The 18,220-nt window shown below is 46.0% G+C and overlaps 1 protein-coding gene across 3 annotated transcripts in view; it reads right to left on the minus strand.

Annotated features, from left to right (window-relative positions):
- Window positions 1-18,220, minus strand: part of LOC146863674 (sialic acid-binding Ig-like lectin 15) — a 179,306-nt gene that overhangs the window by 130,014 nt on the left and 31,072 nt on the right. Inside the window, exon 1 of one of the 3 annotated variants that reach the window (XM_085627793.1) lies at window positions 9,470-9,533. The exons of the other annotated variants lie outside the window; for them this stretch is intronic. The gene's annotated coding sequence lies outside the window, so the exon portion shown is untranslated. Of the gene's footprint in view, window positions 1-9,469; window positions 9,534-18,220 lie in introns of those variants that run through there. 3 annotated transcript variants of the gene reach the window in all.

Below are 18,220 nucleotides of genomic sequence, written 5' to 3' on the forward strand. Positions count from 1 at the left end.
GAGCGGAAGGCAGTGGTGGACTGAGTCAGATTGACTGTCTCTACCTGTTTTGTCAGCCGGAAGGGAGTAGGTGATGGTGACGCTTATCAGTCGCGTTGCTCTTGCTCCTCATTTCACCTGTGACCCTGAAACGATTCTCTACCTTTCTCTAAACGCTTCTTTGCCTTCGTGACCTGAAAGTACGAGATGTCGCCGACCACCTACATGTCTTCTTTATTATTGTTGTTGTCTCTCATGCTTTGAGCTTTCCTTTTGTGTGTTTCGTTTCTTTATTTCCTTTTCCCGTTTAGGGAGGGAGATGTGCAGTATTCTTGGTTTCTTTATTTAATATTCCCTGTGAGGGAGGGAGATGTGTAGTATACTTGTGATCCTCACAAGATGGCCACCTGTTGTCATTAGTCCTTCCTTCGTGTTCCCACCTTCCCAGCCTCCCAGAATACCTGTGTGCATCCTACCTTGTACTGTTTGAGAGTTCCATTCTGGTCAGTTGATGTCTGGTTAGCTGGCGAGGTGTGTGCTCTGCTGTGTTCTTAATAAATCTATCTTGCAACTACAAAGAAGTATCCTGCTGCCTACCTAATCACTTTACAACACTCTTCCAATTATAGAGCCCTCACCTCACCATGAGGGAGAGAGACTCTAACATTCAGGGCCTTCTGAGGTTTCTGATGCTACAACTGTAAGTGTGATATCGGGAGAGCTGGCGCATCCCAATAAACTGCCACACAAGTGGGTTCAAAAGCCGCTTTAATGAGACAAGCGCGCAACCAGAGCTGGAATACATGTACTGTGGGAACCGAAAAATTAAGGGTCAAGATGTGGCAGCTGAAGGGAGGGGGGCGGGGGGAGAGTGATGAGATGCAGACTCTTAAAACCGATTAGGCAAAACAGCTCCCAAACAAGACACTTTACTCTAGTTATAAGGCCAACACAATCCACCTGAACGTGCTGTGAAAGAAATGTGTGTCTGGACCTCTGAGGCTGCCTCCAGGTTATGTACACAAGCCCAGAATTGAGGCTCAAAGGACAGGTAGTCAGACACTTACTGGTGAGAAGTCGTAGTGTCAGTGATGCAGGCTCTCACCCATTTGCGGGCTCGCTGCCATCCTCCAGGAGAAGAGTTGTGGCTCCTGCACGCTGTATTACATACTAAGTGCGGTGCCTCACAGGCAGTCTGGTGTAGTGCAGTATGTCAGCACTGTGAGGCACCGCACTGCAGCCGCGGTGGCGGTCCAGGCCACTACAGCAATTATTTTCCAGCACACACTTTCAATCATCGGACAACACCTTTTCCTTGGTGCGCTCCTCGCCCTGCAAGTTCAACTTTATTGCCCGGCCCAGCTCCCCAAAGCAACCTCATTAAGCTGTGCTTCTCGTACACCGGTCGGTTTCGGTAAGCCGCCCGCGTCCTCCCACGGCACCGGGTGCATCGGAGATTGAGTCCCTGCCACAGCCCCTTATATGAGCACCAGTAGCCCCCACCAGAGCCCCAGCACTGCCAGGAGGAGCAACCAGCACCTGTGTACCCGTGGCGTCGCCGGCCCAGGATGGCGATTAACAAGCGTGTTGAGTGTCACGGCAGCATTAAAAGCGAAGGCGCGCACACAGCGCTCAATATAAACAGTTATTAACATTTTATATGCGTGCGATACCGTACATAGTACGCATGTGTGCCAAAAGTCTGGACAAACAGTAAGTGTTGTCCTACTTCGGGCAGGACAACGTGCTGTGTTTATATTAAGCGCGCTTTCGCTTTCAATGCTGCCGGGCAGCTGCTGTAAAATGTATATTTAAAGGAAGGTGTGGGCTCCAGGGAGGCTCGAGCGAGGCCGAAGTGACGCGTGCTGTTGCCCACAACCAGGCAACTGCTGCTGACATTTGGGGGACTACTTTAAAAACAAGCATTTGCAATGAAATAGAACTCGCATTTACGTGAGTCCTATTGCATTTAAAACGGGAGTGCGGGCGGGCAAAATGGCATGAACGGGAGTGCAGGGGTGGGTGGGGGTGGCCCCAGAAATCATGGACTGCGAAAGGGAAGGGGGTGAGACGCGGCAACAAAATTGTTTTCAAAGTAAAGGGGCTGATAGCAATGGAAGGATACAAATCAGAACATGGCCGTCAGGAGGAGGGACTAACAAGCTAAAAACCAATCAGAAAGCAGCATTTACGATCTAAGCCAATCCAAAAGATGGGCGGAGAGTGGGCGGCGCTTCCCCCACTATAGTGTATACTGCATGCCTTGCAAAGCGATAGCAGCGCCTTCGCGCTGCAGCGCTAGGGGAGACCTAATGCATGTGTCCTCATGTAATGCAACTGGTGCTATGTGAAGCGCTCTGATACCAGATTCGGGTCAAGTTTGCGCTATATAAAACTCTGTAAAATAAAATTTTAAAAAATATTATTAATATCAATAATTGGGTGGGGGGCAGGAAGAAATATAGGGGGGCCGGGCCCCGCTGGGCCCCCCGTGGCTACGGCCCTGCGGTGCTACATCAAGGGCCACCGGAATCAAGCAGCAAAAAAGGACAAAGTTATGCAGCAGGGTGGACTAAATTATGCGGTAACAAAGGCAAATCATGGTGCATAATGTGGCACGTTCGGCTGTTGTATTATTTTTGTGTTTCAAGACACATTAATGCTGCCAGGGCAAAGATTTCACATTATTAATAACAGTCTAACACCTAAATACAGCAGTCGGGAAATGCAAGGCGACAAGTTAACCTTGACAAGGGGCCTTCCACTGCGGCGCTTCCATGTGGTGCTATTTAATAACTTTTGATCAATTTGACCAAGGACCATTTTTTTAAATGAAATCTGCAAATTATGCAGGTTTTGTTGGAATCAGTCGAAAGTGTGATGAATCCGCAATCACGTAGAAAGCGCTGAAGCCACAGGTCACGTAGTTCTAGTGGCCCTAACATTTGTGACCACACAGCAAGATCCTTGCATCGTCAGAACTAGCCACCGACGAGAAGCTAACACCTGAATCTTTATTTCCCTACACAATTAAGTGGCTTTTCTCCAAATATGTGTGTAGTGTACTTTGTTTCGATTAAAAAACAGTGGTGTAGACTGTGATGTTAGATGCCTCTTTTTTCCACCACAGTGGGTGATTTTAATATTCTGTGCAGCAGAAGACATTATTACTAATGTACTTTCTGTCACTGTTTTCTAAATTTAATAGTTGAAGTTTATTACTTGGCAGCTGCCACCCTTTTCTCCTTCTTGCTATTTTCTGGCAGGTTTCAAGTGGAAAAGAGGCACGTGACACTGTGTTACTCCATCCTAAGCGCGGATCCCACTGCATCCACAGAGCTCTGCAGCATCTGTGCCTCTTTCACACTTGAATTGTGCCAGAGAATGGCAAGTAGAGAGCACAATGGCAGCTGACATGTGTTAACCTTTCCAGCTGGTGAAGTTAGGAGAAAAGTGGCTGAGGTTACCTCCAGTGATACTCAAAGTACGGCCCGGGGGCCACTTGTGTCCTTCCTAGCCATCACATGCTCCCGCTGCTCAACGACCGCACTCGGCTGCTGTTTAGCTAAGAGGGCACTAACTTTCAGAAAGATCTTAAAGAAAGAGGCAAGCGCTTGGTTACAAGATACCCGAAGGAAAAGAAGCAAATCAGGCATCAAGCAGCACTGAATTTAGCAACCATCATTTCTAGGTCGAGCCTGGGCAACGCATGCACTGCTCTGCAAGGCATGCTGTATTCAGGTTTGAACATGAAGCTCCGCCCACTCTCTGACCATCTTTTCAGTTGGCTCCTGCTACTGTCCTTTTGAAATGGTTGCTTCTGATTCGGTAATAGAATTACTAGTACCGCCTTAGTAACGCCTTGCCTGCATTTGTAACCTCCCATGAGGATTGGACTTTTTACTTGTGTTGTTACAGGGTCTGTTTTATCTACAGTCTATGGGCACTATTTTTTTTAATGTCTGTAATCTAGCAGGTTTTGCAGGCATGACAGGCTCTCCCTAACCCACCCTGTTTTCCTGGCAGCACGGCGCCCGATCATGGACACTGCGCTTCATCTTTCAAAAATGCTCCCTGCACAGCGCAGCACTTCTGCACGCACTATGCTGCTTAACAAATGCGTTTTATTTTTAAAAGCGCCCCATACTGTGCTTTTACTTTAATGGCAGTGGCACCTTTCTTTAGACGAGCCGCGTCTAAAAGAAAGGGGCGTGTCGACATTAAAGTGAAAGTGCGGCATGGGGAGCTTTTACAAAAAAAAACATTTGTTTGTCAACTTGACAAACACATTTTTTGTTTTTGTCAAAGCGCCCCATAGCGCGCTTTCATTTTAATGGCGGCCGCGCACCTTTCTTTACACAACCGTGTCTAAAGAAAGGAGCGTGGCTGCCATTAAGGTCAAAGCGTGACTTGGGGCGCTTTTACAAAAAAAACATTTGTTTGCCAACTTAAACAAATGCATTTTTGGTAAACGCGCCCCATACCACACTTTCACCTTAATCGTGGCTGCGTACCTTTCTTTAGACTCGGGTCGTCTAAAGAAAGGGACGTGGTCATCATTAAAGTGAAAGCGCGGCATAGGGCACTTTTACAAACAAGCATTTGGAATGCAATAGGCCTCGCATTTGCGAGAGTTTAAGCTATTAGCATTGTAAATGACAATGCCTTTTATTTATCTTTTAAAAAACAAAACACAATTAAAAGGCATTGGCATTTACAATGCCGATAGCTCAAACTCGCATAAATGCGAGACCTATTGCATTGCCGACATTGTCAACATTTCCTACCATAATAACCTGTAGTGGAACAGAATCCATGTTTAGACAACATGAGTTGAAGTCAACATTCTCTAAACTACGGATTATCTAAAATGTGTCAATATTTCACAGACAGGCTTCAGATTTATGGATTCTAGATCATTTTTATTCTACATAATTATTATTTGTATTCCTGTCTTCCTCTTAACCTGCATCTAATCTCGAGCACTCTATCAACCACTTACGCTTTTGCACCTACCTTGGAGCAAATGCTCCAATAGCCTTGTTTAAAAACTAGAATCTGATAAACAATCTTCAATGTAAAATAAAATGTGTCATTAATGCCTATTTGTATATAGTGTGTTAATTGATGGGTATGCAAAAAAAAAAATCTAGAAATGTTTATTGTCTCTGCCAGAACCACTTGTGTCCTTAATGTTAAAGGCAGTTTTTACCCAGAGATTGCAGCCTTCGGGCATTATAACCCTCTTATGCCGGAAGAGTCATTACCAATCTTATCACTGTGTTTCTTCCCTGTTCTTTTTCACTCCATTTATTACAGTAAGAAGTTTTAGTTTATTTATTTGCATAGTTACTAAACACCATTGCAATGCATTAAAAACAATGAATAAAAAGCATTGATACACACAATTAAGTGCAGTGCACTGGTGATAGCACCTGGAAGGTGGCGAGCCAATAGAATTTGGTACATCTTTAAATGCTCATTTCTTATTTTTACGGTATAATTCAAATAGAAGCGGCATTGTCAGATTAGAAATCAGTTTCTTCACACTTAGCTTAATACACTCAACGGAGTGCGGTGCAACGTATACATGTTTGAAAATCAAACCTAACAGGCGCGGGGCAGCCAGAATATGACTCATTTTGTTGTTGCAGTGAAGTTATTCTTAAAAGAGCAGCATTTTCATTTGAAAAGCGGCATCTTTCCATTCAGCCTGATGCCAGGTCGTTTGCCAGGGCTCACAGTTCAAGAAAAAAGAGGAAGGGAGAGGAGAGAAAAGAGAAAAGGAGAAGGAAGCAGTGGCGACTGGTAGCTTTTAAAAGTGGTGAGGCGCCAATTTAAGATCTGCGTTGTAGAATGCGAGTTAAGGGACTGCTGATTTGAAAACTAGTCTCCACCCTCCCGATTCATGGCTGCAGAAATTCAATTTTGAAGAATCTACTGCATATAGACAAGGGAACTTGTAAATTAGTTCTAATGTATGTCAAGCAAATGTCATCCCATATCTTGAGCCTGCCCTAAAGTCACATATGGGCCTCTATGGGTTTAAATGTAGGGCGTGGGCTGTTCCATTGGCAGGATACAAGCGACTGGTCCAACTCATCCATATGTGCGGCCCGTGTCTTGCTGCTGCAGGACTCCAATGCACTGAAACACTCAAACCCCTGTCACCCTCTCAGCCACAGCATTGTCTGTGGTCCTGCTTAAGGTAATATAAAGTATTGATCCAAACAGGTAAGCCCATGCCAAGCTACACAAGCACACACAGTCTCTTGAGTAGCCCCCATGTGCCACAGTCAGATCTCTCTTAGCCTGCTGCTTCACTGGAAACAAATCAAACCAAGCCTCAAACCTGCTCTGCTCGGCAATCACAACAAAATAGAGGCAGCGCCAAGCCCGCCTTATTATCAAGAAATGAGCATTCCAGAGCATTGAAGTTTTCCAAACCAGTAAAACTGTTACGCATTCAGTAACTCATTGAACTGTTCTTTGGATTCTGGTATTTGTAATGCAGAATGTTATACACTGGACTACAAGTACAAGAATGCAAAGGAAACATTTGGACCTCACAATTTACCTTGACTGGCCCAAAATAGGAGGAACTCGTGGCAAGACACCAACCTCTCAGGTGTAGTGTCTAGCTAGATATATTCTAGTGTTCTGCCCACAAATGTAACACACTTTACACCCACCCACCACAGGCGTCACCAGTCAGGTGACCCTGTCAATAGAAGGGGCCGGGCGCACGTGCCCGAGGCCAGGTATTGCACCAGAATACCGCGTGTCCGTGTCAGTCAATCATCTCCATGTGGGCCTGAGGCCCAACATTACACTGGCAACGAGGGTGGGATGAGCGGAAGACCCGCGGGTCGTGTGAAGAGCCCCGGGGTGAAGAGAAGGTGACTGGGCGCCCACCCCACACCTGGTGTGCCCGCTAGCGCATGGCAGCACACGAAGGAAGAGAGCCCACGCAGCGAGTCCTGGAGCCGGTGGCATGTCCCTGTCATCTGCCTACTGAAGCTCGACTGATGAGCGAGCCGAGCGGAGCTCACCCGCATCGGTAGCGACGACACGCTGGGCAGGAGGTGAGCCCGTAGAAGTGAAGGGGTCGTGGGGGCCGTGGTGCGAAGAAGAGTGACCTCTGGCCGGAGGTTCGCGGGAGCCCACCCCGCATCAGCGAGAGAAAGTGTGCCTAATGCGGGAGGACGGAGAGTGGAGTAGCCAACCACTCACCCGCCCCCACGAAGAAGAGAGCCAGCGGTCCCCGGTGCCCGCGCTAGCCCCCCAGCGCAGTGAGTGAAAGAGGCTGCGGCCAATACAGCGTGTGCGGCCGTGAATGTGAGGCGAGCGGCGAGGCCACAGAAAGACTGTGGCAGCGAGGCCCGGCTCCCAATCGGAATAAACGGAAGAACAGGACACTCACCGTAGTGAAGACGGAGGTCCCCGGGGCGGTCCGGCTGACCATCGGAGTCCTGGGAAGCAGCCGTGAACGTGGCTGCAACTGGCAGACAAGAGTGAGTCTCCGGCCGCATGCATGCAGGAGAGCAGCCAGAAGTGACAGTGCCCCAACCCGCGGAAAGAGTGAGCGCGTGACTGGCAGGCACAAGAGAGTATGCCATGCCAGCCTGCTGTGTGCTCCCAACATGAGACACACGCAGGATGCCACCTCCAAGTGAGATCCTGGTCGAATGAGAAAGAAGAGAGTGACATGATGCCACTCCACGGAGAGAGAAGGAACAGTGGCACACTGCCACAGGACAAACTACCACCACAGGCGTGCAGGAGGAAAGGAGCAGAAGACCACCACCGGAGGAGCACACCCAGAGAGCCACCAGCCGGACCGACATCCCGGGAGACAGCCCACAGAGAAGACCCAACTGGAAGTCGCAGCTAGCGCAAACCAAGTTTCTCTCCAAAGCATCCCAGTGAGACTGTCCACTCCTGAAGCCAGACCGAAATCCCTGGAGACAGTCAAACAAGGAGAACCAAACGTAAGCCGCCAGCAGGAAGCGAGTATCTCTCCGAACGTTTCCCCGTGCAACCATTCAGTCCCAAACACTGACGGGATAAGTCAGACGACATCCCTGTGTCCCACCACAGATGACACAGGCGAAAGACAACCTGAGCAAGATAAAGGCAAGCTGCTCCCGTCCTTCTCGCTCCACAAACTCACCCAAGACAACAGACCGCCGCCTGCTGCCCAACTGAGAAACAACAACCGTTCATCATCACTACGAAGGAGCATCGCACCACCAACGTGAATCCACACACTCCAGATAACCGGAGTTCCATGAGCGAGCCACCCAGGAACTGTCTGTGTGTGCCCCAGTCAACCTGCAGCATACTGAAGTAGAGCGCACCCGGCCATTGGAAGATCCACCTCAGGGATTACGCAACACTAGGCCGTGGCCCTGAGGGGAGTTCTGCATCTGCAGCGACCCCTAAGCGCGGCCTACGCAAAGGCCTGTACAGCCAATGTGGTCACGTGGAAATCCAGGGGCAAGGGGCCTCGGCGGAGCTCCCGTGAAATGGGAGTCCGAACAGGAGAAATGCGTCGGCAGCAGCTCCTCGACACACACAGGACGCAGGGAGGCCACAGTCGAAGACTGGACTTTGTACATAGACTTCGACACTGCGAGACCAGGCCGGTCTAAAAAAAAAAAAAAAACACTTCGCCAAGCCCAACTAAAACATCATGACCATGCGGTCCAAAGCTCCAGTGATGCCTGGCTGACGGCCTGAAGAACCTCAATTAGTGCTATGTGTTGTGTATTTATTTCCAGGTTGGACTTTTGTTCCTTTCTTTTTATTAAGGTGGGGGGAATGTAGTGTCTAGCTAGACACGTTCTAGTGTTCTGCCCGCAAATTTAACACACTTTACACCCACCCACCACAGGCGTCACCAGTCAGGTGACCCTGTCAATAAAAGGGTCCGGGTGCATGTGCCCGAGGCCAGTTATTGCACCAGAATACCGCGTCAGTCAATCATCTCCATGTGGGCCTGAGGTATCTGCAAAAATATAACAAACCATCCTAATTTCGAGTAGTAGTTATAGGAAGGTTGCAAAAACCTGGCATTGACTGTGCCATGTGTCGCAAAGGAACATAATGTTCAATAAACGAATAGCACTGCAATGCCCACTCCACCCGACGCCCACCATCCTTCCAATCCATCTGAAGCTGCAAATTGAAGAGAAAAAATTGCAAAAACTGGTAACTGAACTCAGGAACGGGGCTTCAGAAAAAAAAGAATATTCATGCTTTTCCAGCCACATACGTTTCTCCCTCTCAAAGTTTAAATGCTGGCATGTATAGATCGTGTTCATGGCAGAAGAGAAACATACACCATGCACACTCTCAGACGCATACATGCATATGTACATAAATAGAACTATCGACGCATAAACACAATCATGCACACACACAAACAATCACACACAAACAATCACAGTCATTCACGCGCGCACAAAAGCTAATAATACAATTGTACCTTGGGGCTCCGAATTCGACCTTGCCGTGATTTACTCCAGGATTCTGAACAACACTAATTGCGCGCTATTCTAAACGAGCGGAAGCTGTCATAAGGGATAGCTTTAGCTTGCTCTGACCTCGAACAAGAGCTACTGTCCCATCAGATGTCAGGATAGGGCTGGGGCAGGCCCTTCTCCCCTAACCTGCCATCTGATAGGGTAAAGGGATGAAGATTGACAAGCCCCACCGAAGCCTCATTTGCAGACATGCCGCACTGCCCGAGGCAAGTGCTCCATGTCTGCTATCCAGTGTGAATGTGTGAGGTGGGCTGAAGAAGCCACCGCCTGACACATGCGCAGTTTGAAAGGGACAGTGGAGCCCCCTTTGCTGCTGCCATGATGTTGCAGTTTAATTTGAAAACAGACACTCCGTTTCCTGTTAAAGTGTAACATCATGTCAGCTGGTAATTAAAGATGAGGCAGGCCTGGGCCACTTGTTGGTAGTTCACCGCCCCTGCGCCCCCTATGGGCGAACCGCCAACGGAAGGAAGAAGATAGAAAGTCTCTCAGATTGCATCCCCGACATGATGTACTATGGAGTCAATCAGGCTTCCTTTGAGAGTTTCCTGGAATCCGGTTCTTTGCTTTGATGAAGTTACAAATGTGACGTTGTCGTTTAAAAATAGGGGTCTCTGCAAGAGGGCTAATGCCGAGTTCTTGGCCTATGCACACTACGCAGTGGACTTCCGGTGCATCTTCAGCTGGTAGCCTGATCGCCTCTGCAGTCGGAAGCTTGTGGCATTTTTTGTTCGGACAGCATGAGAAATGTTACCACTCTGCAGTTCAATTGGATCAAAACATGCCAGCACCGCTTGCCTCCTAGAGCTAATTCCTCTCTGTTTGAAGGGGGCCTTTAACAGCTGTATCACTTCTTGCAGTAGCTCCTTGCAGGTGCAGGTTAAGTGCAGAATGTCTCCTGTTTGCTTGTGTCACACAAGCTGCAAGAGGTTTGGGTCGGCGCCCTCCGCCATGGTGGGAGGTTCTCTGCACATGGGAGGAGGCACAGCTGATGCCTAAGAAATTTCATTTTTAGTGATTTATTACAGTAAGAAGTGAAACTCTGCTCCCTGGAAACCCACTCAACATTGTGTAGTGAGTGGCATGACTATGTATCTCCAGCCATCAGACCTCTCAATGCCAGCCCTGCAGTCACATCCGCTGGCAGGAGACTTCTGAGTCAATGGGGTAATCTCGGCCCCCTGATACACTTTCGGAAAAACATTGTTGTTCAGAGATTTTCATTTTTGATTTCTGTTTTTGGATCAGTAGAGAAGTAATTTAGCTTGGGTAGACATTGCTGATCCCGGCCAAATTTTTCTGGACAACATTTTTAAAAATGGCTGATGTCTTGCAGTGATGATGTAATATTTTAGGAACAATGAGACCTATATACTTTATTTTGGTGTCAAAACATAGGTTTTGGGGGTCAAGCAGTCTTATAGAGACAGAAAACAACTTCCCAGAGCAACCCTTCTGCCATTTTCCAAAATGATGGCTATAATAAAGGAAGAAGAGGCATATGAAGAAATTAAACAAATAATGTTTTTTAATTCTTTTATGTATACCCAAAAAATGTTTGTGATCTGAAAATGAAAAAAATAACGTTTATCACTCGTGTTTTAGACACATTTTTATAGTTCACTTTATTTATTTGTTTCGACAATCACTTGTGCTACATTTGCAGAACGTTGAACATTTGATAAGAGCAGATCGACAGGTGCACCTTTTTGTAGCTCATGTCTTGCAAGTACAAGTACGTGTAAGTTCAATCAATCAATCAGGATTTGTTGAGCGCTGCTGCTTCACCTGTGAGAGTCTCGAGGGGCTGTCTGATAAAACTGCCTGTTCTCCTATTGGTTGCAATCAGTCAATCAAGATTTGTAGAGTGCCCAAGTTCTGTGGGTAGAGGCTTTAGAATTGTTTTAGGATGTAGCACCCCATCAGTATCTTCCCAGCCATATTCATACGGATATTTCTCAATTTATGCATGATAAAAAACCATTTACATATCTTCTGATCAAGTAGAACTCTCTTCTAGTGTGCCCACGCACAGAATATGCCGTTGGTGGAAGGTAACTTAGCGGGACTGATGTCTTGAACTCTCTGTACCGAAGATCGTCAAATGTGTGAGAGTCAGAACTTGTTTTCCACACACGCACAAGGTATTTTCCTACATCTTTAAAGTCACATTCTTCTGTCCCAGCAAATCCTTTAAGAAACTTCACAGGTTCAGCAGTTAAAGCTCCAAGGCTTGTTCTAGTTTTGCTCATGATGTCATCACCCACAAGAATATGTGCCTTGACAAGAACACTGGGCATCTCTGGGTCAAGTTTCTTGTACAATGAAGCGGGATTAAGTGTATTTTCTCACCTGTTCAATAACGAATTAATAACTCTGACAATCCTTAACTTATGAACATTTCAACAAATCTAAGTAGAACAATATTAACATCTGTGTCATTTGACAGCACAATGATTTGATTGGAACCATTTTGAACAGCTCACTCAACATGTGGCACAACACGAAAGTCAGCTTCCTCCAATTTGCTGTTAAGTTGTTGAACAATATGGCCCGCACCTTTTGAATATATCTCTGCGGGCACCAACTCCTCATGGACAATCATTCCACTTGCAAATATTGAAAATTCAGTGTTCACTGAAGCATCAGCGATGTTTTGGCGAGTTAACATCTCCAAGTTCATATTGTTCGGAGTTGATGACCACAATTTATCACGTTGTACAGGTATAGGTGTCGAATTTAAGATGCAGGTAAGGTCAATTATTCCACTTGTAGACATTTGTCTGAATCTCTCACATTCTTCGACAGATAGTTCAAGATAACTGTCAAAGACAATGTGCAGTTCTTGCAAAGTGCACACTTGCTTTGATATCTGAAGAACGGTCTGAATGACCTCTCTGAAATTTTGCATGGATGAAATCTTGACCATTCGCAATTGTGACATAGTTCAGAACAACAGCAGTTTTCAATGAGGACACCTTTTTGAATTGAAATTGTTCAGGTAAAAGGTTTTTTACGAGGTCTTGTACGAGTTTGTGCTTCACTTGTTTGGTTGCAGCATCTCCATCAAACAATGCGTTGGTTGGAAGAAGATCATGCAACAGAATGTCCTTGATAAATTCACCTCTTACCACATCCATCGCTCTATGTGCGTACAAAAGGTTTTTATTTTGTAATATGTTTTGTAGTGGCTGGTTGGACGAAACTTTACTATGGCAATTAAAGCATGGAGGTTTAGCTTTAGTGATTGTCAAACATCCTTTTCTCTTTCAATACAAATCTCTCCTGCTTCAGTTCTGTGTATAGTTTTGATCCATGTTCCAGGACATCTAGTAGTCATGTCTTTATGTCGTTATTATTGTTTGGTCACAAAGTTGTGTAGTCGCACAGGCTCAGTCATTTCAAAGGGGTTTGCTTGCTGCTGCATAAAATGAAGAAGGATGTCAACATGTTTCTTAAAACGCTCCCCTCTCTTTCACACAAGTTTGTGGTGAGGAACAGTAATTTTGAATTTGTCATCTCTCTGAAAAAATTGCAAATAGAAAGGACTTCATAGTAAACTGGCTGCCATTAAGCAACATATTCACTTTTACGTGTCTGACCAACAATTCCCTTGGAGATTTTCTGTGATCTCTAGATCATCTGTTTCATATCTGTAGCCACAGCTTTGAACCTTCTCTGGCTATCTTTCACCACAAAATGTCTTTGGATGAATTTCCAGTAGAGGTATGTTTTTTCTATCTCTAGCTTTTTCACTCTTACATAGATGGATGGAGGTAATTCCCCACAACAATGGCATAAAAACCTATTTGTTTGCCTACCAGCAGCTGGCAGAATTTTCAAGCTCACTGCTGCTACGCTTCGTGGAATACCGGTGTAACCATTGCAACGCCATGTCTGCTTTAAACAGTGTGTTCAACCTGACATAGGATCTTGCCCTGAGGAAGCCTGCAACCAGGCGAAACACATTGGCTGCACTTATTTATATCTAGTGAGGAAGAAATTGATTAAAGAGCCACAGAATCAACTGGAGAATTGTTTTGATAAATTTCCTCTTGGTGTGCATCGACTAATTTTGTACGTGGTTTGTTGCCTCTCGATTGTGTTCGAACTGTCCGTCATATTATGTAGAGTGTACAGGCTCAGACAGCTGTGCTGTCGTTTTGATCATATAGAATGTACAGGCTCGGACTGTAGTGCTGTCATTCAAATTATGTAGAATGTACAGGATCAGACAGCAGTGCTGTCATTCGGATTATCTAGAATATACGGGCTCGGACTGCAGTGCTGTCATTTAGATTATGTAGAATGTACGGGCTCGGACAGCAGTCCTGTCATTCAGATTATGTAGAATGTGCAGGCACGGACTGCAGTGCTGTCATTGAGATTATGTAGAACGTACGGCCTAGGACTGCAGTGCTGTCATTCGGATTACGTAGAATGTACAGGCTTAGACTGCAGTGCTGTCATTCGGATGATGTAGAATGTACACGATTAGACTACAGTGCTGTCATTCAGCGTATGTAGAGTGTACAGGATCAGACAGAAGTGCTGTCATTCATATTATGTAGAATGTACGGGGTCCGACTGTAGTGCTGTCATTCAGATTATGTCCAATGTACAGACTCGGACTGCAGTGCTGTCCTTCAGAATTTGTAGAATGTACAGGCTCAGACTGCAGTGCTATCATTCAGATGATGTAGAATGTACAGTCTCGGGCTGCAGTGCTGTCATTCAGATTATGTAGAATGTACAGGATTAGACAGCAGTGCTGTCATTCAGATTCTGTAGAATTTACAGGATCAGACTGCAGTGCTGTCACTCAGATTATGTAGAATTTACACGCTCGGACTTCAGTGCTGTCAGTCAGATTATGAAAAATGTACAGGCATGGACTGCAGTGCGGTCATTCAGATTTTATAGAATGTACGGGATTGGAAAGCAGCGCTGTCAATTAGATTATATAGAGTGTACAGGCTTGGACTGCAGTGCTGTCATTCAGAATATATAGAATGTATGGGCATGGACTGCAGTGCTGTCATTCAGATTGTATAGAATGTACAGGCATGGACTGCAGTGCTGTCGTTCAGATTATAAAGAATGTACGTGCCTGGACTGCAGTGCTGTCATTCAGAGTTTATAGAATGTAGGGCTCGGACTGCAGTGCTGTAATTCAGATTATATAGAATGTATGGGCGGTTGCATTTAATCAATGCACTATTTCAGGTTCATAATGCACTATATAGGACTCCCCTCTAATGCAAGATAGGAGACATCAGATTGAAACAAATGTCTGGGGATGTAAATGATACCTGAGGGGAGAAAACCAAAAGACTGTATTTGTATGTTTATATGTTGTAAGTACATGATGTACAGCAGTCACCAATAAAGTGTTTTTAAAAACAATATATAGAATGTATGGGCAGGGACTGCAGTGCTGTTTTTCAGATTATATATAATGTATGGGCATGGACTGCAGGGCTGTAGTTCAGATTATAAAGAATGTAGGGAGTTGACCGCAGTACTGTCGTTCAGATTATAAAAAATGTACGGGCATGGACCGCGGTGCTGTCGTTCAGATTATACAGAATGTAAGGGCATGGACTGAAGTGCTGTCGTTTAGACTATATAGAATATACGGGCATGGACCGAGGTGCTGTCGTTCAGATTTTATAGAATGTACTGGCATGGACCGCAGTGCTGTCGTTCAGATTATAAAGAATGTACGGGCATGGACCGCAGTGCTATCGTTCAGATTTTATAGAATGTACAGGCATGGTCTGCAGTGCTGTCATTCAGAATATAAAGAATGTATGGGTATAGACTGCAGTGCTGTCGTTCAGATTATATAGAATGTACAGGCTCGGACTGCAATGCTGTTGTTAAGATTATATAGAATGTACAGGCATGGACTGCAGTGCTGTCGTTCAGATTATATAGAATGTACAGGCATGGACTGCAGTGCTGTCATTTAGAGTTTAAAGAATGTAGGGCATGGACCCCAGTGCTGTCGTTCAGATTATAAAGAATGTACGGCCAAGGACTGCAGTGCTGTCGTTCAGAATATAAAGAATGTATGGGCATGGACTGCAGTGCTGTCATTCAGATTATATAGAATGTACAGGCTCGGACTGCAATGCTGTTGTTCCGATCATATAGAATGTACGGGCTCAGACTGCAATGCTGTCGTTCAGATTATATAGAATGTACGGGCATGGACTGCAGTGCTGTCGTTCAGATTATATAGAATGTACGGGCATGGACTGTAGTGCTGTCGTTCAGATTATATAGAATGTACGGGCTCAGACTGCTGTCAGGTTCCACTAATCCTAGTGAATCGGGTTCCAGACAATGGGACTAAATATGTCTCAGATATGGCTGAGTACCTTGTATGAGAGAAGGTCTTGTGCTGAAACCGGAGAAGCAAACGCTCTGGTTTATGTGATGATGTGGTGATACTGTCAATGACATCTAAAGGCCTTCAGAAACCATTATCAACATTACCCGAATACAAGCTGGCCAATGACCTTACAGCAAATTGTTCAAAAATAAAAGTAATGTGCTTCGTGAATTAAATGTAAGGAAAGGACATGGGCGCTTTTGGCAATTTATCAAATTGAAAAAGTAAGTAGTTGTGAGTATTTACGAATAAGCATTGAAAAAACGCAAATTTGTTCTCAGCGTTCTTCTGTTACAAGGATGGAAACCGCTGGTTAATCAGTAAACATGAAAATGATCCTCTCACGTCATCCGCCTTCAGCTATAATATCAGATTTGAATATAATTTACATGCTAAACATCAGATCTCTGCTTGATGTTCCTGCAACCTCACCTCATTGTAAATTACACTTGAAATCATTGCTTGTCCATCACTTTACCGCCAAAATTAATTGTATTTGGGATTGCAGTTGTGCAAGTACAAACTCACTAAAGTGTTTATACCGGAAGAGATAAAATCCACACCCCCTAGAGAAAAAAAGCTTGACTTCTCGATGCTAAGTAAAGTGATCATAGCAGAAAAGACCCTACAAGTGGCCGGTCTGGTTGAAATGACTATTATCTGGTTAGGAGTGGCTCAAGAAAACCCCCGGTGAGTAACAGCCGTGATGAGATCTATCCTAAGGTCGCAGGTATTAGGATACTAAATTGTTATGGACTCTTACCTCACACTAAAACAAACCTATATCAATTCTAACCTGGAAACCGCGCGTATTTGCTTTAAATGTAGATTTGAAAATCCAATAATTGTGTCCGTAAAACATCAGCTTGTCAGTTTATGAAAACACTCACATTTTTGCTATTCAATACACACTTCTAGCTTTGGAAAAGAGATGTAATCCTCGCCACCATACCACATCCTAATTTTCACTCAAAAAATAACACTATTTTTGCATCTCAATACCTTCTGTTCACTTTTAGAAAACAAGCTTTGCATCCAAACATCAATTTATCTTCATCATCAAGGTCCCACCGTCCCTCTCACCGCCTCAGACCTTTCCTTGTCCCTCTGTCCTGGCTTCATTCACAGGCTCCATTCTCATCAATGTCCTACCTTCCCTCCCTCCACCGTAGACCATCCCTTGTCCCTCTGTCCTGGCTTCATTCACAGGCTCTGTTGTCATGGAGGTCCCACCTTCTCTCCACTGTAGAACTTTCCTTGTCCCTCTGTCCTGGGTTCATTCACAGGCTCCGTTGTCATGGAGGTCCCACCTTCCCTCCTTCCACCGTGGACCTTCCCTTGTCCCTCTGTCCTGGCTTCATTCACAGGCTCCATTGTCATCAAGGACCCACCGTCCCTCCCTCCACCGTAGACCTTTCCTTGTCCCTCTGTCCTGGCTTCATTCACAGGCTCCATCGTCATGAAGGACCCACCGTCCCACCCTCTGCCTCACACCTTTCCTTGTCTCTCTGCCCTGGCTTCATTCTCAGGCTCCATTGTCATCAAGGTCTCACCTTCCCTCCTTCCACCGTAGCCCTTCCCTTGGCCCTCTGTCCTGGCTTCATTCACAGGCTCCATTGTCATCAATGTCCCACCTTCCCTCCCTCCACCGTAGACCGTCCCTTGTCCCTCTGTCCTGGCTTCATTCACAGGCTCCATTGTCATCAAGGTCCCACCGTCCCTTCCTCCACCGTAGACCGTCCCTTGTCCCTCTGTCCTGGCTTCATTCACAGGCTCCATTGTCATCAAGGTCCCACCGTCCCTTCCTCCACCGTAGACCTTCCCTTGTCCCTCTGTCCTGGCTTCATTCACAGGCTCCATTGTCATGGAGGTCCCTCCTTCCCTCCCTCCACCATAGACCTTCCCTTGTCCCTCTGCCCTGGCTTCTTTCACAGGCTCCATTGTCATGGAGGTCCCTCCTTCCCTCCCTCCACCATAGACCTTCCCTTGTCCCTCTGCCCTGGCTTCATTCACAGGCTCCATTATCATCAAGGTCCCTCCTTCCCTCCACCATAGACCTTCCCTTGTCCCTCTGCCCTGGCTTCATTCACAGGCTCCATTGTCATCAAGGTCCTACCTTCCCTCCTTCCACCGTAGACCGTCCCTTGTCCCTCTGTCCTGGCTTCATTCACAGGCTCCATTGTCATCAAGGTCCCACCGTCCCTTCCTCCACCGTAGACCGTCCCTTGTCCCTCTGTCCTGGCTTCATTCACAGGCTCCATTGTCATCAAGGTCCCACCGTCCCTTCCTCCAC

The sequence above is a fragment of the Triturus cristatus genome, chromosome 2_1, assembly GCF_964204655.1.
Source record: "Triturus cristatus chromosome 2_1, aTriCri1.1, whole genome shotgun sequence".
Lineage (NCBI taxonomy): Eukaryota > Metazoa > Chordata > Amphibia > Caudata > Salamandridae > Triturus > Triturus cristatus.